Source organism: Gopherus flavomarginatus, chromosome 7, assembly GCF_025201925.1.
Source record: "Gopherus flavomarginatus isolate rGopFla2 chromosome 7, rGopFla2.mat.asm, whole genome shotgun sequence".
Classification (NCBI taxonomy): domain Eukaryota; kingdom Metazoa; phylum Chordata; order Testudines; family Testudinidae; genus Gopherus; species Gopherus flavomarginatus.
In genome coordinates this window covers 22,722,984-22,744,376 of record NC_066623.1, presented here as the reverse complement: position 1 = coordinate 22,744,376, position 21,393 = coordinate 22,722,984, and the positions used below count along the sequence as shown (strand labels likewise).

Below are 21,393 nucleotides of genomic sequence, written 5' to 3'. Positions count from 1 at the left end.
TGAAGAGAACCCTTCCCTAACTCACTCCTTCTCTGACTCATACGTTCCTCATCTTAGACATTAGAGATGGTAAAGACCTATTAATTCATCCAAGTCATCTCTCTGCCAATGCTGGATTGTTCCCGAAAGCACACTTTCCATTGCTTTGTCCAGTCTAATTTCAGATGTCCCATGTAGTGGTACTCCACTTGAGAGACTATTCCATATGGACTTCAGAAAAGCAGACTTTGACTCCTTCAGGGAACTGATGGGCAGGATCCCCTGGGAGAATTACATGAAGGGAAAAGAAGTCCAGGAGAGCTGGCTGTATTTTAAAGAATCCTTATTCAGGTTGCAGGAACACACCATCCCGATGTGTAGAAAGAATAGTAAATATGGCAGGCGACCAGCTTTGGCTTAACAGTGAAATCCTTGTTGATCTTAAACACAAAAAAGAAGCTTACAAGAAGTGGAAAATTGGACAAATGGCCAGGGAGGAGTATACAAATATTGCTCAGGCATGTAGGAGTGAAATCAGGAAGACCAAACACTCACACTTGGAGTTGCAGCTAGCAGAGTTTCTTCAGGTATGTTAGCAACAAGAAGAAGGTCAAGCAAAGTGTGGGCCCCTTACTGAATGAGACAGAGGATGTAGAAAAAGCTAATGTACTCAATGCATTTTCTGTTTCTGTCTTCAAGAACAAGGTCAGGTCCCAGACTTCTGCATTGGGCAGCACAGCATGGGGAGGAGGTGACCAGCCCTCTGCAGAGAAAGAAGTGATTCAGGACTATTTAGAAAAGCTGGATGAGCACAAGTCCATGGGGCTGGATGCGCTGCATCTAAGGGTGCTAAAGGAGTTGGTGGATGTGATTGCAGAGCCATTGGTCATTATCTTTGAAAACTCATGGCAATCGGGGGAGGTCCCAGATGACTGGAAAAAGGCTAATGTAGTGCCTATCTTTTATAAAGGGAAGAGGGAGGATCCAGGGAACTACAGGCCAGTCAGCCTCATCTCAGTCTCTGGAAAAATCATGGAGCAGGTCCTGAAGGAATCAATTCTGAAGCACTTAGAGGAGAGGAAAGTCATGCCTGACTAACCTAATTGCCTTCTATGACGAGACAACTGGCTCTGTGGATGAGGGGAAAGTAGTGGACATGTTATTCCTTGACTTTAGCAAAGCTTTTGATACGGTTTCCCACAGTATTCTTGCCAGCAAGTTAGAGAAATATGGGTTGGATGAATGGACTATAAGGTAGATAGAAAGCTGGCTAGTCGTCAGGCTCAATGGGTAATGATCAATGGCTCCATGTCTAGTTGGCAGCCAGTATCAAGCGGAGTGCCTCAAGGGTCAGTCCTGGGGCCGGTTTTGTTCAATAGCTTCATTAATGAACTGGAGGATGGTGTGGACTGCACTCTCAGCAAGTTTGCAGATGACACTAAACTGAGAGGAGTGGTAGATACACTGGAGGGTAGGATTAAGATACAGAGGAACCTAAACAAATTAGAGGATTGGGCCAAAAGAAATCTGATGAGGTTCAACAAGGACAAGTGCAGAGTCCTGCACTGAGGGCCAGGAGCACCACCAGCTTTTTTGGTGCCCTAGGCGGTGGAAGTTTCTGCCCCCAAAATGCTGCCCCTGACAGAAGCGGTGGAAGATCCCGCCCCCAAAATACTGCCGATGACCAGGGCAGCCAAAGATCAGGCTGCTGTGGCTGCCGCCCCCCAAATATTAGCACCCTAGACAACCACTTAGGTCGCCTAATGGATTGCAATGGCCCTGCTTAGGGCAGAAGAATCCCATGCACTGCTACAAACTAGGGACAGAATGGCTAGGCAGCAGTTCTGCAGAAAAGAACCTAGGGTTACAGTGGATGAGAAGCTGGATATGAGTCAACAGTGTGCCCTTGTTGCCAAGAAGGCTAATGGCATTTTGGGCTGTATAAGCAGGGGCATTGCCAGCAGATTGAGGGACGTGATCATTCCCCTCTATTTGACATTGGTGAGGCCTCATCTGGTGTACTGTGTCCAGTTCTGGGTCCCACGCTACAAGAAGGATATGGAAAAATTGGAAAGAGTCCAGCAGAGGGCAACAAAAATGATTAGAGGGCTGGAGCACATGACTTATGAGGAGAGGCTGAGGGAACTGCGATTGTTAAGTCTGCAGAAGAGAAGAATGAGGGGAGGATTTGGTAGCTGCTTTCAACTACCTGAAAGGGGGTTCCAAAGAGAATGGATCTAAACTGTTCTCAGTGGTACCAGATGACAGAACAAGGAGTAATGGTATCAAGTTGCAGTGGGGGGAGATTTAGGTTGGATATGAGGAAAAACTTTTTCACTAGAAGGGTGGTGAAGCACTGGAACAGGTTACCTAGGGAGGTGGTTGAATCTCCTTCTTTAGTGGTTTTTAAGGTCAGACTTGACAAAGCCCTGGCTGGTATGATCTAGTTGGGGATTGGTCCTGCTTTGAGCAGGGGGTTGGACTAGATGACCTCCTGAGGTCCCTTCCAACTCTGATATCCTATGCTAATGGATGTCACTGCTGAGAAACTTATCCTGCTCATCATCTTAAATATCCCTGAGCTCTTTCCATCCCCATTACTCCAAGTTAGGTTCCCTGGTCCGGACTGGCCAGTTCTGTACCCTCCTCAGGTGTTTATACCCTTCAGACCTTCACTCACACATGGCTATCATATGCCCCCATTTTCCATCTCAGGCTATTCCTGTCCACTTTAGCAATAAGTCATGGAACTTAGGGACTACGATCCTGGGTATGGCACAGAGAGATAGTAGAAAAAAGAAGATCCAGAGGATGAAGTCAATCAAGAGAAGGTGACTTTTCCTACTTCAGATATGCCAAAGCTCTTCCTTTCTGCAATGTCCTTTTTCTGTTATGATATTTAATGTGTTCATAGAAGTAAGGCAATCAGACCCTGCACTACTATTATGGCCCTGACATCACTGAAAGAAATACTAGTGTTCAGGGATCTAAAGCCATTTTATCATTATTCACACCAGGGAGAGTTGAAATGTTGGGGGGAAGGGGAAGGGGCCATCTAATCTACACACTACAGGATCCAAACCCATTCTCCTCCTCCTTTTACATTTACATTTCTCCCTCATTAGCATTAAATTTGGAGTTACATTGTCTACTGTGATTACCTGTGCATTTAGTCTATAGTTCATTTTTGCACCATAATTAGCACAGCACACATAGCAGGTATGATAATTAGCAGAGTAATTAGGTCCTCGGTAGTGCTCAGCAATGTTAGAAATACACAGCATCCCATTATGAAGGATTTATTGCTATCCACACATGTGGGATAGTTCACAGTAGGTTTCTTGTAACAAGATGTTTTAATTACTAAAATATAAGGAAGAACCAGGAAGAAAATTCAGATAGAAGACTATGAATGTTCTTCATAACAGGGGAGCTTGCAACTACCATCATTAGATCTTTCATCTGCTTGAAAAAAATATAGTCCATTTCTAAAAGCATTTAAGTGGTGACAAAAACAACTGATGTTGATTCCTCATGGAATGGAAACATTGCATTCCAAAATAGTTGGCTTCCCAGAGACTCAGACCATGAAGGCCAGTACTATGCCCACAGTGCCTGGAACTCTGGTTACTTAGGGCCCTGTCCAAGAAGACAGTTAAGCTTGAGCTGTTTGGGAAATATTTTTTTTATTCTTGCAAAAAAAATGATAAAAACAAAAACTGATTTTTTTTATTCAAAAGTTTTTGGAGTTTCATAAAAAAATGAATTGTAAAAGTTTTTTTTTTTGACAGAAACAGAACATTTGTTTTGTTAAAATCAGACATTTCAGAGGGAATTTTCCATTTTGACACACACACAAAATTGAGAAGTGTTTTGAATAAAAAATGTTGACCAGCTCTAGCCTAAGCATGGGCCTAACCTCAAATATAAATGAGACCCTTATAGAAGATGAGCCTAATATAGTGTTTCCCCCAATCCCCAAAGGGATGGTAGCCCAAGTGATCTCTCTTACCGTGTCTGGTCCCCTACCCCCATATACACATCCCTTTCCCTGATAGCTGATCCTCATCTTTCGCTTAATTAAACATAATACCAAAATAAAACAATGAATAAGTATGTTTTTAGTGCCCAAGTTTTGACATATTGACCTTCCAGGGAGGATCCTCTCACCAGATTATTTCTCTCATTCATTCACTGGCAAGTTAATGGCAAACTGTGCACTAGCTGCCCTTCAAGGATGCAGTGGGGAGCAATAGGAAGTGATACAGGTGGCTAAATATTTGTCACTGTGTGCTGGGATGTAACATCCCCCCTGCCATTCATTTTCATATGATTCAGTGGCTAAGTCTAGACATGTTGTGTTAAATATATACACTCCCAAACATCCTGGTGTGATGGCCCCTTATCTGAATACAGCTCTCCTAGTCCTCGTAACACTGCTCTAGAGCATCTCCTAGCAAGAAGCCCAGGCAATTGCTATGTGTCAGTCTCACCAGTTTTTCCCAACAAGGTCAGGGGGTTCACATAAATACACTTTTATTTGTGACACTAACCCAGGAAAAAAAACTGCCCCCAAATCTTTCTAGCAGGAGCTGGTTCTGGCTCCAAATACCATAGCAAAAAGAGCTCCCCCTCTTTAGAAAGTATCCAGTAGAGACCTGTTAATGTCACGCACAGACTACCTGAATCAGTCAGAACTGAAGGACTTCTCCTCAACTGGGGAGCAGTGAGAGAGACAGACTGAGGACAAGCTGCACGGGAGTGAGGGACAGCCAGTCGGGGGCTCCAAGGGAATGGACAGCACAGTCACAGAGCTCTGTTTATCCTCTGGGGGTCTGGTGAGAAAAAAGAGCAGTGGGGCAGGCCATTTTCAGATCCACTATTGCACATGTTGCCTGCAGACTGCAATTCACTCTGTAAGAGTCTTGGTTGCATTGGTCAGTGCATTGATTCTGGCCAGGGGATGAGGTAACTAGGCCCATTCAGAATGTCTGGCAACCAGCTGAGAGGAACACATACACCAATCCCCAACAAAGTCATCTCCCTTCCCTGCTCTGGCATGACCCTCTTTCTCCAGAAAGTCTCCTTTCCATACGGAAGTCAAAGGTTCCTGAAGTCCTTTCATTTAGCACCTGGAGCTCTGATGCCACGGCATGCTCGGGGTGCTCGTGCTCGTGTGCGGAGCAGGGGTGAGCTGGGGTGGGGGGGCATGCCTCAGGGGCAGAGGGTGGGGGTTGGGTGCCTCAGGGCGGATGACGCGAGCTGCTTTGGGGGGGGGCACAAGATAGAAGTTTTGCCTAGGGCGCGAAACATCCTTGCACCAGCCCCGAATGTAGTAAATTACGGCCAAAGGCATGAGGTTTAACATTACCAGCAACTTTAAATTGAGTGTCTGTTTAATATCCTGCAGTACACTTGTTTTGTAAATAATGCCCATTAGACAATGCCTCCTTCTGCAGTTTAAATTATGGTGATTAGCTACGTAGCTATCTCAGGATCAAAGAAACACTGTGTGACCTCTGTTGAAGCAGGCAACATGATTATTATTTATTATAGGTTTCAATAGAATTTAATTCTCTGGGTTTAAAAAAAAAAGCTAGCCTTAAATATATATCAGGGTCGGCAACCTTTCAGAAGTGGTGTGCCGAGTCTTCATTTATTCACTCTAATTTAAGATTTTGCGTGCCAGTAATACATTTTAATGTTTTAAGAAGGTCTCTTTCTATAAGTCTATAATATATAACTAAACTATTGTTGTATGTAAAGTAAATAAGGTTTTTAAAATGTTTAAGAAGCTTCATTTAAAATTAAATTAAAATGCAGAACCCCCTGGACTGGTGGCTAGGACCCAGGCAGTGTGAGTGCCACTGAAAATCAGCTTGCATGCTGCCTTTGGCACATGTGCCATAGGTTGCCTACCCCTGATATATATCTATATATCTATTCTCAGGTCATTAGAAATGCATATGAAGAAATGTGTGCCCATTATCGCAACTACATGTGCAAGCCAAGGTAATTGCTTGTGTAGCTAGACATCCAGCTGGTCACAGGAAATGACAGAGTTACCATTATTGCATTCACAGGTAAAGTGTTCATTTATATGCACATACACCTTTGCTACAAATCTGAGACTTCACCAAAAAAGTAGAGGATGCCCATATAATATATCTTCATTTAGAAACCATGGCTTTGTTTAAATTCTATTACTTTACTCTGCAGCTTGCACAGTAAAAGTTATTAAAGATGAGTACCTGCCAAATGAATGCATTTGGCAGTGTCTAATGAGCATTCACTCAAAACTATGCTTTGCTTTATGCTAAATGACAACATTTGAAAGGTTTCCTAAGCAAATTATTTAAAATGAGAAATGTACTGACCTGGGGCTCAGCGCTTACAGGACTGGGCCCCACTTAACAGACTAAGGACAAAATTCCCACTGACTTCAACGGAGCTAGGATTTCACCCTTACAGAGTAAACTGTTACAAGTGCAACTGAAATCACCTGAGAATGAAGTGACTATTAGATTACTAAAGCGAAAGAGACAAGCTTCCAAATCTGTTAGGGCATAAATGTGTGGGGTGCTATATGTCAGAGGGTGTGTCACAGAGCCCCACAAACAGCAAAGCAAACAGCTGGGCATAGTTTGTAAGCTTCATTCTGATGTCAGTGATTTACAACGAGGGAGCGAGTGCATGCACAGGAGAGTAGGTTTTTTCCGGAAACAGATGAATCTAGATCTAAACTGAGTGAGTTACCTGGTCATCAGGGAAGGATGAAAGGGCCAGGATGAGGATCATGCTGGAGCTCAGTAAATCCTGGAAGCAAGAGAAAATTGAAGGGCTCAACAGAATCAGGAAAAACAACACAGCGGAGTCTCATTGGATTCAAAGGCCAGATTCTAACAATTACCACAGTAGAAATTACTTGCTTAACTCAAAAGCAGCAGCTCCCGGATTCGCAGCCATCAGAAGTAGCAGAGAATGTGCTCCCTACATCAGCACTCTGCCCTAGGCAATCAGTGATTCTAGTCCTCTAAAGTGAATTCTATGGTTCTGTAGCAACACCACATGCAGAGAGGGAGAGAAGCAGAAAACTCTGCAACGGTGCTGATCAAACACAGGAGAAAAAAATTCCCCAATACTTCATAAATATTTGGTCTCTGATTGACTCAATCATAGTTAGCCCATTGGCATTCATAAAGCTTTAGAACTAGCCTGAATGATTCAGGCAAATACATATTTTCAGCCCTATTTAAGTAACATATCAGTTATATGAGTAATGTCCATATGACAGAGAACAACCCACTTGCAACTTGGGTATTGAAGTCTGAATACTGAATTTTAAGATCAAATAGTTAATGAATAATCCAGAGGATTGTCATTCATGTGCCTGTTATATTCATGGGATATTTTAAAATACCAAATAGATTCTCAATTAATAGTATTCTGTAAATACTTTAAGATGCAACAAATAAGCCCAAATTCACCAAATTTGCATTTGGCAAATTCTGTTTGATCAGCCCTACTTTGTAATAAATCAATAATCATTGTGAGGCAGAAGTGCAAATTTTTCTACAAAGAAAAAAGTAGTGTGAATTTAAGGACAAGATATAAATGCTTGAATAACGTCTTTTTAAAATTAAAACTAGATTAGTAGTGTGGGTTTCATGTAAACTCTAAGGGGTGAATTTTCCCTTTGATCCATGCATGAAACTTCCATTTTGAAAAGCACTGTCAGGATAAAAATGATATATTTAAAAGAAATTCCTTATCAATCACATTGCTAGTAGCAATTTAGTTAAACCTAGACAATTTTTTTTAAAAAAATCTAATTGATTTTTCATCAGTTTATACTGTTTTTATTACTTATTATTTGCATTTCCTTCAGTCTGAGCAGTGAAACTGGATTGGTTAGTTTCACTTTCCGGGCCTGATCCTCAGCTGGTGTACATCAGTATAGTTCCATTGAAGTCAATGGGCCTACACAAAGTTTCATCGACTGAGATCTGTCCTTCTGTTGTGGTCAAATTCCCTAACTGGAACTCATGTGCTATTACAGACTTTGGGCTTCCAAATTGGCAGTATGGTTAGAATAAAAACAAAGTGTAACCACTGCAATAAAATATAATCCTGAAAACATTTCCAGAGGATTCACATTAGGCTTTGTAAAACCTGTGAAAAGACTACATTTTTGGACCTAGAACTTCCTGGTTGTATTCTTTTACCTTTTAATACTAAAGGGAGTTAGAAAAGTGCATTGAAAGGATACTTGACTTCACAGTTTGATTCCTAAAGTCCAAATAATTTTCCCTACGCTGTGCTTCTATGACGGTGATTCCTCTGTCCCCGCCAATTAATGAATCACTCTGTTGCAGATGACTGCTTGGGACTTTACTGTGCTGTATGTTATTTGAAGACCTTCACCAAACCAATCAGAGTTTATTTTTTCTAAGTCTCAGAATAAGATTTATTGGACTATCTCAAAGCTCAGCATGCTCTGGTGTGAATATGAACTTTAAAGCAATATTTGTATGTGTGAGTGCAAATGCAGGGTATTATAGCAATATAAATGTTGACATTTCATGACATCCTTTAGAGATGAAGTCTTTCTACATGTATGAGGATTGATCCAAGCAAGACAAAAACAGCAGCCTCCCCCCTCCCCCACCCTCAGTGGCCTGTTGGTTTATGTGTCATTTTATAATTTCAAGTTAACAAGAAACCAAATAAGGTAGAATTGCTTCGGGAAGCAATATCCTGTTCTTCGATTTTCTTAGGGTTTCTGTATTTTCTGCCTCTGAGAGAAGACAATCCTCTCTCTAAGCCTGGTCTACACCTAAAACTTAGGTGAACCTAGCTACATCACTCAGGGATGTGAAAAATGTTGCTCCCTGGACAATGTAGTTAGGTTGATCTGACCCAAGTGTAGATGTGGCTATGTCAATGGAAAAATCATTCTGTTGACCTAGCTACTGCCTCTCAGAGAGGTGGATTAACTACAATAACAGAAGAACCCTTTCCATTGATTTAGGAAGTGTCTATACTACAGCGCTGCAGCAACACAGCCGCACTGCTGTAGAATAGACATGCCTTCATTCCCTGTCTTAGTCGGACAGCTTAATGATTCTCCCATTGCTTACAGAACCTTGCTCAGATTTAGCTTTGGCTGTATTCTGAGACAGCAAGAAACAATAATCAATGACAGTCAAAACAGAACTTTGCAATTTAGCTCAGTAGTCTCAAATCTAAGTGATCTTAGACCTTTGAGGGCAACCAGCTGTCTGTTATTTGGAGAGACAGACCTTACTTTATGCTTACTGTTCCCCGTTCTAGGTCAAGCCAATACCAGATGAACTTTGCCCCTTATTTTAGAAATAACCATTCAAAGGATCATAAAAAACAAAAAAACAAAAAAATGAAAAAAAACATTATGAGGTGCAGCCCCTTTTTTATCGGTACAACACATAGCACAATGTGACCCTGTTTCTTGAGTGGGGTTCCTAGTTGTGACAGTAAAATGCATTCTAAGATTTTTGCTATTCTTTTCATACACTTTTCTGTTATTATCTTGTAGATACTCATCCTAAGTCCTCTGCTTACACATCCAGTCCTTGGCCTTGTTCTATGTTTGAAAAGTGCCTAGCACAATGGGGTTGTGATCCATAGCTAGAGATCCTGGGCACTATGTTTATTCAAATAAATAAATGATGATGATGGTGGTGATGATTATGATGATGATGATCTGGGAAAATTGAAGAGACACCCATTCTCTCTAAACAGGAAGTGATTCATTCTAGAGCAAAGATCTCCCTTTCTGCAAACTGTGTGTGGTTTATTCTGGAGTACAGAGGCAAGGTGTAAAACTCATTTCCTTGAACCAACACACAATGGCCCTCATCAAGTCTTGAAGCCTTTGTTTGTGTCCAGTGTATTATCAGTTGCTATTTATGAACATCCAAATCTAAATATTTACATCTGAATTCATGAGCAGAATTTAGTTTACATCTGAACTCTCATATTTTAGAATGGAATAAAGGATAGGTCCTTGGGCACCTAGCTATGAGATGTGATCAAGTTTATGCAGACAATTAAATGAAACCTACCCGAATGTCTCCCAGGATGTAGACAGCATCAGCACTCAGCTCTCAATTTAAATTTTCTAATTTTAAAGCATAACATTATAACATAGACAGCCTTGACTTTCTGCAATTGTCATTCACGATAAAGGACGATGATGGGGGAACATGAGAACAGACAACAAAATGTGTGTGGGATCTGACCATCAAGAAGGGAGAGGAATTATTTAGAGAGACCATGAAGGTAGAATTAGGAGTAACGGAATTAAAATAAGGAGGAGAAAATGTAAAGTGAATATTAGTCAGGGGAGTAAATTCCCCAGGGGAATAGTGGAAGCGTCATCATTTTGGACACTAAAAAAAATGTATAAAGGGGAACAACCTACATTGGCACTGAGCTGCAGTGGAAGACCTAACTGGCCTTTCCAACTCTAATTTCTAGGATTCTTTGAACTAACAAAATAGGAGGGTCCAGATCATCAGCTGATGTGAATTGGCCTAGCTCCTTTGAAATCAGTTGGTGTAAACTGGCAAGAAGACTAGAGATCTTTTGGAGATGTTGAGAGACAGCGGGCTGACAGAGAAGGAAAATTCATTATATCCCTTTATGTTCTTGGCTTCCAGCATTGCAAATAAATGAAAACAGGGGTTGGTGGGTCTTTCACCTTAACATGGCAGAGGGGACCAGGCAATTAAAATGTTCTACATCTAGTAAACTATAGTTAAAATAACATGAAGGTGGAATGACAAGGAAGAAGAGAAGACTGTACGTTCACTGTAAATACTAATGCTCTCTCCTCCTTAGATCCCATGTGTACAGAAAGAAAAGGCACAACAATGTGAGGGGTGGGGAGAGAGTTTGAGGCATTAGTTTTCCTGTCCTGGCATCAATCAAGTACAAATTCTAAAATTCTTTGTCCTGAATTTCCTGTATCTTCTAGAGAATCCCTAGCTGAATCCTCACCACGTCAGACTGACCCTGAGCTTGTAGCCAAACTTACACCCTTCCTGGGGTCTGACTTTATGATGTTTCTCAGGCCATGGCTACACTAGAGAGTTGCAGCGCTGGTGAGGGGGTTACAGCGCTGCAACTTAGGATGTGGCCACACTTGCAAAGCACGGCCAGCGCTGCAACTCCCTGGTTGCAGTGCTGGCTGTACACCCGGTCAAGCCTCGGGTGTAGCGATTCCAGCACTGGTGATCCAGCGCTGGTCAGCAAGTGTGGACCCCACCAGCGCTTTTATTGATCTCCGGGGTATAAGGAGGTATCCCAGAATTCCTGTCCACAACAAACCGGAAGAAAGGGAGAGCTCGGAGTTCAGCCAAACTGCTTATTTAAAAAACAAACACAGCTCCTGTTTGCTGAGCGAGCGGAGGCAGGCAGGGGAATTACTTTGGAATGTTCACAGCTGTTTGCCTGAAGAGAGAAACAGCACGCTCACACGGCAGAGGGGGAGTGGGAAGTCCATGTTGAGCAGATGCTTATCTGGTCTGACGGCTATTTAGGAGTGCATAATTTGCGTTTAGTGAATGAGAGAGGGGTGGGGGAAGGGGGTCAGAACTTTTAAAATGATTGAAGGTAGGCACTGTGTGTCTTCCAGTCATTAGAACTTGCAAGGAAGGGAGCTGAGAACAGTGTCAACTCCAAAAATCCATTCTGTCTGTCTCCTCCACGCTCCCTGTCACATTCCACCCCACCCCCCTCTTTTGAAAAGCACGTTGCAGCCACTTGAATGCTGGGATAGCTGCCCACAATGCACCACTCCCAAAAGCGCTGCAAATGCTGCAAATGTGGCCACACTGCAGCGCTGGTAGCTGTCAGTGTGGCCACACTGCAGTGCTGGCCCTACACAGCTGTACGAACACAGCTGTAACTACCAGCGCTGCAGAACTGTAAGTGTAGCCATGGCCTCAGTAACATTCACACACCATAACATCTGTCTAAACTTCTTCCCTGAGCCTGGCTGTTCCTAAAGGAATCTACTCTAGCTCCTTTATTCTCCCTCTTGTCAAAACAGACAACTCCCACCTCCTTTGTATTGTGGTGGGAGCTAATTAGAACCACTAGCCAACATGATTCATCACTAAGTACTTTGCATCTTAATAGAAGGTCTTAGATCCTGAGTCTAGAGTGAATTAGTAGAAGAGCTCCACTTTCCTACAGAGGCTCAGGTAGGTCACCCAACCTCCTATAAATCACATACTTTTCAGTGCAAAGTTAAAACATCTCTGTTCACAGTTAGGAGAGGGAAATATAAACTTCTTTAAGGATCAATTACACACAAATTTCAAACAGTTCTTTGGGTCAGAAGAAGCCATGAGTACAGCATCTAGCCTTTTTCCTTATACCGTTGTAAGGTCATTTAATTATCCCAGACTTCACTGATTGGTCCAAACTTCATTATCTCCAAAGGTAGTTATTCCACCACTTCCTTTGGAAGATTATCCTACTTCCAAATAATTCTTACAATTACACAGATTTCCCTAACGGTGCAGAAGGGCCCAGTCCATTCTCCCTGAAAAGTGGGCCTTACTTTGAAAGAGAAATTGGAAATCAGATTTGCACCTAAGTATCTAGTGCATTCTAAGAATGATTTGACTGCAAATTACACAAGAACCTCTTACGGTTTCAGTCGGACTCAACTATACTCATCTCTGATACCATCAAAAGGCAGTTCAGTTGTCAAAATTAAAAACTTCTTAAATGTTTAAGATAATTCAATCATTTTATACTGATGTATTAAGCAGTGACAATGAATACAGGCACAGAATCTCAACTGTTTCCAAGCCAAACGAGTTTTAGTGCATTCCATTATTTTAAATCACTATACAAGGTCTTAGACTAGTGAGCAACAACAGTTGCAAAAGTGTGGGTTTAGCGACTAAAACTAAGTATTAGACTGCCAGTAAGAAATCAGGAACTGCGAGCCTTGGAGCATGCCATGCAGATGTGAAAACAATACATTACTGGGAGAAGTCAGTCTGACCACTACAAGGATGATCGGTTTCATCAGTCCAGAAGGAAACCACCATTAGTAAGGCAACACGGTCCTGGTAGATAGATAAAATATGGAGATTATCTTTCCATACATATTCTATATATACACATTATGTCTGCAAAATCAGAAGCTCAGAAAGAAGCATAATATTAAATCCAGCAAATAAATTGACCATAGAATCATAGAATATCAGGATTAGAAGGGACCTCAGGAGGTCATCTAATCCAACCCCCTCCTTAAAGCAGGACAAATACCCAACTAAATCATGGGAATTAAAATTATGATGGCATAATTATCTTTGCTGCACCAAGAAGGAGAAGCACTGTTTGCTCTCAGCATGTTCCAGGAATGTTTTAGGCCCTGATCCAGCAAAGCACATTTGAGCACATGCTCAACTGTAAGAGTTGGAACATTCACTTTAATGGCATTACTCACATGCTTTAAGTTAAGCACGTTTATGTGCTTTGCTAGGTCTGGGCCTTCGCCATTATGGGCCTGATCTGGCAAAGTGTTGAGAGCCTCCTTGGAGATGCTCATCACTCTTAACTCCCATTCACTTCAACAGGAGTTGAAGTTGCTCCACACCTACTAGGAGGGATTGCTATACAAATATTGCAAGGCCATCTCAGAGTTACACTCCAAGCTTCCTATTGTTACTGGCCACTTATAACAAAATACTCTCCAGGATTTAATAGTTAAAGTGTTTTACAGTCATCATCTTCGTACTGTAAACACTTCACACAGTTTAACGTCACCCAAGTATTTTAAGACCAGCTGATAATAAACATAACACCAGCTCTTACTAGTTGTGTTTATGTGATGAACAGACAGTTGTCTGTGCACATTAGATTTCACACAGATTTGCACATTTGAAAGTATGTGGGGAAAAAAACCTACAAAGAGCAAAAGCAATTCACCACTAGGCTGTATAGTCTAGTGCCTAGAGCACTGGATTGGGACTTAGAAGACCTGGGTTCTATTGATTGCTCTGCCATGGGCCTCCTGGGTCACTTTGGGCAAAGTCACTTCACCAGTCTGTGTCTAAGGTTCCCCATCTATAAAATGGAGATAATAATACTGACCTTCTTTGTAAAGCACTTTGAGATCTACTGGTGAAAATACGAGCTAGGAAAAAGGCTCTGATTCTTCTAAGTGCCGAGCATCTCCTGTGAGATGCAGTGTGCTCTCAGGACTTGAACACAATGAAGAGCAGCTGGTTGTTTATGAATCCTGGATTAAATAAACCTTTCTTTGGTATACACTTTTTCTTTCCATTTTTGTAAAATTTAGCTTCAATTCTGCATGTCAGATTTGACCAGGAGCAATGTTTTGTGGTGGTGGTATTTCTGAGTGGGGCAAGAGACAAATTTGAACTCCCCTTCTTCTAAAATAAGAAACACCGACAATTATTATAATTGTCTGTCATATCTGAATGCTCCAAGATGCACTAGCTATTTCCAATCACTGAGCAGCATTAGTGACCCCTCATGAGTAATCATTCTATTATGCAGATGAATGTATTGCTTTTAAACTAAAAGATGAGACAAATCATGGACCCAATTGATCTATGTGCTGACATCAAGCATGGTTTAGAAAGAAAAACTTATTTATATTTTGGGAGCTCTTCATCTCTCCTTCCATCTTCTCTATAGCCAAGCTCTTAACATGTAACTGCTCAATAGACGTGTTTTAATATTTGCTTATCAAATCACAGAGATTTATTGGAACACTGCAAGTACCAACTCTAGCACATGCAGGCAGGACTGAATTTCCTGCTAAAAGCCTCAGATCAGATACAACAAAATAACAACATACAAGACAGTCACTTATTACTAAGTTAAAGATACAGTACCATCTACTGAGCGAGGACCTGTCTGCACTGATCATTACAATATCTGTAGTTCACCAAGAATGTAGTTGTATTCTGGGGCAAAACACAGTTCATTGAATAAACTTATTTTATGAGGCTGCTTTTCTAGTGTTACTGAACAGCATGTTCCTGATATATAAGTAATGAATTCAGTGTGTCACAGCTGCTTCTCCTAGCCAATAAAAGCACTCCTTAGTTTTGTCTTCTGTAGTTGTAAATCATTTTGCCTAATTAATCCTAATTAATGACTGTAGGCAATTTCTCGAGCTCAGTTATCTGTTTCTTTAATTACAGTAACATATTGTACTGTGTCCTCTGTTTGACAGGATGTTCTGCACAAGAGTTTCACCCAGGATGTTCTGCACAATAGTTTCATCCAGCAAATAAAAGGGTTAATTAGTTCTCAGAATAAACACAGAGTCTAAATTAGAGTCTAAATCAGCTACTGTGTTCATATTAGCCAGAAGTGCTTGGACTCATTCATCATTAGCGATAATTATTGTTGTTATTACTTATCCAGTATAGAAATATACTGCCTAGCACTATGGGGCCTTGATTCCTCTAGGCTCCATTGCAATACTAATAGTAATAATAACAATAAAAATGAATAAATGTTATTTATGGACAATCTTAAATGATATGGATGATCACAATAGGAGATACAGAGATTGATGATGTCCAGAAAAGTTTGGTGATGATATAAAGCTACAGGTTGGCTTGGCTAAATGTGCATTGGCAACTGTAAAGAGGGGTAGACTGGTACAGTCAGAGGGCATATAAGCTAACAGAGGTACTATCCAAGATATTTCTCAGCATGGCCCCTACAGATTCCTTGGGATAACAGAACTATTACAACATAAGAAGTCAAAGAAGAAGTGAGGAAAGAATATTACAGACTAACAAGAACTACTCTAAAGACAAAACTCAACTTGAATAATTTGATCTGAACCATTAATACATGGCGGATACCGGTAGTACAGTACATTACTGGAATGATCAAGAGAAATCAAAAGGAGAAGAAAAAAACTTGATATCCAAACAAGAAAGATCCTGGTGATGCGTAATGTCATGGATTTCATTCAAGACATGGACAGGATGTACCTCCAATAATGAGATGAAGGAAAAGTTTTGATTTCTGTGGAGGAAGCAATTGACAGTGAATAATATAACATCAACATATATGAGGATTCAGCCAAAGTAAAAGATTATCTGGTTGCAATAACAAGCAATGGCTAAGTGTGATCCCAACCCCAGAAAGCATCAAAGAAAAGAGATGCAAACTGCCAAAGAAAGATTCAAAAGATTTACACAGAAATCACTGTACGGGCAGTGGTGGAGACCCCGCACATTCATTAGTGACTGAAGATTAACAGATTCATGGATTGTAGAAAGAGACCTCAAAAGAAAAGTGGAGAGTCTCATGAGTGTACCAGAGCAGTCCTTAAGGCTTAATTATGTTCAAAACAAAACTGACTGAAAGAACTGTCCCCTGAACTGCAGAACTGAAAAGGAAGAGACCATGGAGCATGTACTGAGCACCTGCAGGTGCCTGGCTGGCAGAAATACATAATTAAGTTGCCAAGTGTCTGCACTGGAGTCTCTGTGGCAAGCATGTATTTAAACAAACCATGCAGTATTATGACCACCAAACTGAAAGCACTCTAGAGAATGAAAGAGGTTATGATTTTACAGGATCTGGCAACTGTCAAAGACCAAATGGGGCAGGCAGACAGACTAGACCTAGTTGTAGGAAAGAAGTCAAAGAAGATCATGCTGATTGACATTGCCAGCTCAACAACATGTCAGGAGTGCAAGACATCACAATGCAGGATCTGCAGGAGACAGCACTCTGAGGCACTTTTAAAGAAAGTCAAAGGAAAAAAAGGGCATTTGAGCACCTCAAATGCAGGAATTTTGCAGAGAGTTTAACAGAACTCCTGACTAAAACCTACAGAGTTGGTTTAAAGTCAGGATTTACTGGGGACTCATGGGGATAAATTTTAAATGTTTAAAGATCCTGTATGTTGTGAAGGCTAGTTATTAAAAACTCCGTACAATGTAATTTTGAAAGATAATAATAATAAATGCATATGGTGTTGGTCAGATAAAACACGTGGCCCCTGCCCATAAGCTTATAATCTAAGGCTCCTATCCTCAAAATCTTCACTCAGGCAAACAGCCTCATCCCTGCCTTCCTCAGCCACATTATGACAGTGAGTCTGACTCTTCATTCAATAACACCGATGCAAAAATGGACTAAGCCCCTCAACCTCAACTGTGTTCCATCAGTGTAAAGCTGGTGTAAGATCAGAATCAGCCCACTGTGCCACTGTCACTGGCAGGTGATCAGTTCAGTATCACTGCAGAAAAGGAGCTCCTCTCCCCGGTGGACTGCCAGTTCTAACACTGCTGGAATGACATGAAATCAGCAAACTTGATAACCTGACCTATAAAAAAAAAGAAAAAGCACTGATATTTCCCCAGGCGGATGTTCAGACATCTGTCCTGTGTAAAAAGAAATAGTTGCTGGTGATTTTTCTGTGGATAGTTGCTATTTGTTTGTGTTTTTTTAAAAAGCCCTTGCTGATTACTTGTATTACGACAGTCATGAGATGAGTGACCAGGAAAGAAAAGTGAGTCAGCAAAAATGAACAAACCAACAAAATCCTTGCACAAGGACTGGTCTAAGCCAAGGCAGCATCACATCTGTTAGCCCACAAAATAAAAGGATCCATATACATGACCTACAGCCTCTGTGGAACTGGGGGAGTCTGGTTTTGATATCACTGAACAGCAAGACTGAGCTTCATTGCCAGCAGCCATGGGAATAAATCCAGAGAAGGTGTGAATTAAAAAAACACAAACCAAATACAAGTATTGTCCCTGTGATAGAGCTCCCATGTGATGTTTGCTCCAGTGCTCTTGCTTTTATCTGAGCTAGAATCTCTATGGACAGAAAGCCAGCGCAGAGCAATGTTACTGACACACAGGCAGCTTATAGATCAGCAATCTAAAATCCTAGTTAGTGCTTAATAACAGATGACACAGAACTGAATCAGGATTTATGTCTCTATGTGTTTGCTAGAAAAAAGACATTTTGGTATGCGAAGGCCATTACTTAACACTCTTCCATCCTGAAAGGTACTGAAGGTGGTTCACTGCCCCACTCCAAGGGAAGTCAGTGTAAAGAGACTTTTTTACACTTTTTTAGCCAGGGGTGGATTCTGGGTCAATGAGACAAACCACTTCACTCCTTTTCTACACATCAACTCTCTCTTACAACATTCACTTATTAGCTTTGCTCTCCTGAACTGCCACCATTTAGAGAGTCAGAGCTGGTGGTTGCCCAGAACATACCTGAACAGAGAAATATGAGATTTCTTTCCTCTTTATTTCCTCTGCTTTGTTGGATCTTTTAGTTTGGTATACAACAGGGATAAAGTTCCTGGCATTGGAAATTCAGCTTTGTGTTGCCAATTATTCTCTTGTACAGAAAGTATTAATCCTTAACCAAATGATGCAGTCCCTACCCTCACAGTAGCCCAACCCATTCACTACTTCACAGGTGTAACTCCAAAGGGGATATATCCTACCACAACCTGTCATTATTTTGTTGTCTATCTCGTCATGACTGCAGGTCTCATGCATTCTCACACCATACAACTAGAGCTAGGCAAAATGTTTCAGATAAATATTTTATTCATGGAAAATGCAGTTTTGAGTCAACCAGAACTAGTTGCAAATTTGTGTTGATTTTGGCAAAAAATTGTTTTTAAATTTCAAAAAAGTCAAAGTGTTTTGTTTCAATATTTTCAAAATGAAACAATTTCATTTTTCATTTCAAAATGATGTTTCATTTCAAAAAAGTCAGTGTGTTTTGTTTTTTTCATTTCAAAATGATGTTTCATTCTGAAATTTGCCTAAATTTAATTCTTGGCTCTTTCCTCCTCTCCCCCCTCCAAAACAAACAAACAAACCCATTTCATTTAGGGTAGATCTTCACTTCTCAGAAGTTTGGTTGGGTTCAGGTACAAGGTTTTGGTTTGTACCCATCTCCAGATACAGACATAATGTTAGGATATAACTGCATTTTAAATCAGTTTCACACACATACAACACCATAACTATGCAGTTGTGGCCACATCTGTCCCAGGATATTAGACAGACATGGTGGGTGAGGTAATAACTTTTCTTGGACCAACTTCTGTTGGCGAGAGAGACAGATCTCTTCCTAAGCGTCACAGCTAAATCTAAGATCCACTTTCAAAACACAAGTCTGGAAGCTTAAATTCAAAGCTTTGCTAGATGCTAGAAATTAGGGTCTTAATAAAGACACTGGATTTATGGCTTATTATAACAGTCTGTAACTGTTGACCTCCCTTTTTTGTCCTATGACTACAGGTGTGTTAATGGGTCACTTCACCTTGAATGGTCCCTTAGAATATGCGCTATTTATGCTAAACTATCTGTTCCATCTTGACTTGCTGACATGCTCTAAGGACAGTTCTACACTTAAAACGCTGCAGTCGCGCAGCTGCACCAGTACACTGAGCCACTGCAGTGCTTCAGTGAAGACACTACCTACACTGCATGGCAGGAGAGCTTCTCCTATCAATGTGGATAATCCACCTCTGTGAGAGGCAGTAGCTATGTCAACAGGGGAAGCTCTCCTGTTGGCATAGCACTGTCTACTCTGGGGGTTAGGTCGGTTTAACTGCATCGCTTAGGGGTGTGTATCTTTTATACCCCTGAGCGATGTTGTTATAGTGACCTAATCTCCTAGCATAGACCTGGCCTTAGCACCTTTTCCAGGCCTGAAGAAGAGCTCTGTGCAGCTTGAAACATTGTCTTTCTCACCAGCAGAAGTTGGTTTGATAAAAGATATTACCTCATCTGCTCCCCCTTGTCTCTCTAAAACTATAAGTAGACAGAGCCAAAGCATCATTACAGGAAACAAGCTCTGCTGCGGATCGTATGAGAGGTTCCTATTCATTGACGAAAACTTGGCTTGTTTTCACAATATTTACTCTGTGCCAACACATTCATTCTCCTGCCACAGGTTTTAAAAATCTCTGTATTGTTCCCTTTTTTCAATTATAGAGCTCTGTTATCATGTTCTTCTGACTTTACTACACAATGTATTACTGCTATCCGTTCACCAATAAAAATGTAAGAAAGCACATTATGGATTGTATTGAAAATCAGACTAATCTATAGCCACAGAAACCTGATTGTTTAAGAAGAGCTCTCTCTCTCTCTCTCTCTCTCTCTCTCTCTCTCTCTCTCTCTCACACACACACACACACACACACACACACACAGAGGAATATACTGTGCCATAAAAATAAGTTGCTGTGGTAAAGAAAATGCGCACAATAGGATTGATTTGCCATCAAACATCTTCATGGACTTGCTGCTGCTTCTTGCATTGATCAAAGAGGTTTGGCTTCACAATGAACCTCTAGGAATGCAGGACACTTGTTTTTTGCAGGTTAGAGGACAGATGAGAAGATCCTTGGAGATTCAAGAATGAGTACTGTGGAGGGGGAATCCGTCCAAAGCAGCATGATGTTCACTCACATGTCAGGATTTGACTTCATTTGGGGAGAAAATCCAGCTGGCCCATAGCCCTTACAAGCATAAATGCTGATTCTCCAGTACATATGGCAGTACCATTCAAAGAGCTATGACAATGATACTGTTTATAGCTCTGAAAATGGCGCTGCCATCTGCACCATGCATGCAGCGGTTCTGCTCACCAGGAAGCGAGGGTTCTGTAGAGGGACAAGTTCTTGGACCTGCTGTTTTATTATGCTAAAGGGTGGCTATGGCACAATGCAACCAGTGGAAACTGGAATGAAACAAAAACACCCTCTATTCTGTGAGAAAAATCACCCTTCCAAGCTCCTGTTCTGGTTGTCTGGAGAAAGGAATGATTGGGTGACACAAATTGCACATTCTTTTAGAGTTAACACTAGAGCTGGCACTGAGGATAGGACTGGCATTTTTCCTCTTCCTTCCATGCAGCTTCAAGGTGCTGTGTGGATGTGTGCTCCACTCTACTTCGTTGACTAGCATGGTTAGTAAATGCTGCACAATATTTGGACATTTATTCACACCCCCACACAAAAGCATTCCTGTGAAACTTCATACAGTGTGCCACCCACAATAATACCTACTGAATAAATCATCAGGCACAATTTTTCCAATTAATCCCATTGGGCTGCTTGTGATGAAGTGTGGCTAATTGTTATTGTACTTTTGAGCAGGAAGCCAGGGCTCAGCTGTATTATTTGCAGTTGGTCCTCAGTAGCATCCATTAGATCTGAAGTCTTTCTTGATGATACTGTTTGGAGAATGGTACATGCATTTGTGTATCTGTTACCAAAGCAACTTCTGATCTGGAGCAATTGCTGTGGGATGGGGAGCTATAGCAAATACGAGAGTGCATCTCTCCCGCACTAAAGAG

General features: G+C 41.2%; 1 protein-coding gene across 5 annotated transcripts in view; it reads right to left on the bottom strand.

Moving 5' to 3' along the window:
- The window catches only part of HTR4 (5-hydroxytryptamine receptor 4), a 236,458-nt gene that overhangs the window by 23,982 nt on the left and 191,083 nt on the right, over positions 1-21,393 (bottom strand). The window contains exon 7 of one of the 5 annotated variants that reach the window (XR_007775511.1): positions 6,736-6,795. The exons of the other annotated variants lie outside the window; for them this stretch is intronic. The gene's annotated coding sequence lies outside the window, so the exon portion shown is untranslated. The remainder of the gene's footprint in view (positions 1-6,735; positions 6,796-21,393) is intronic. 5 annotated transcript variants of the gene reach the window in all.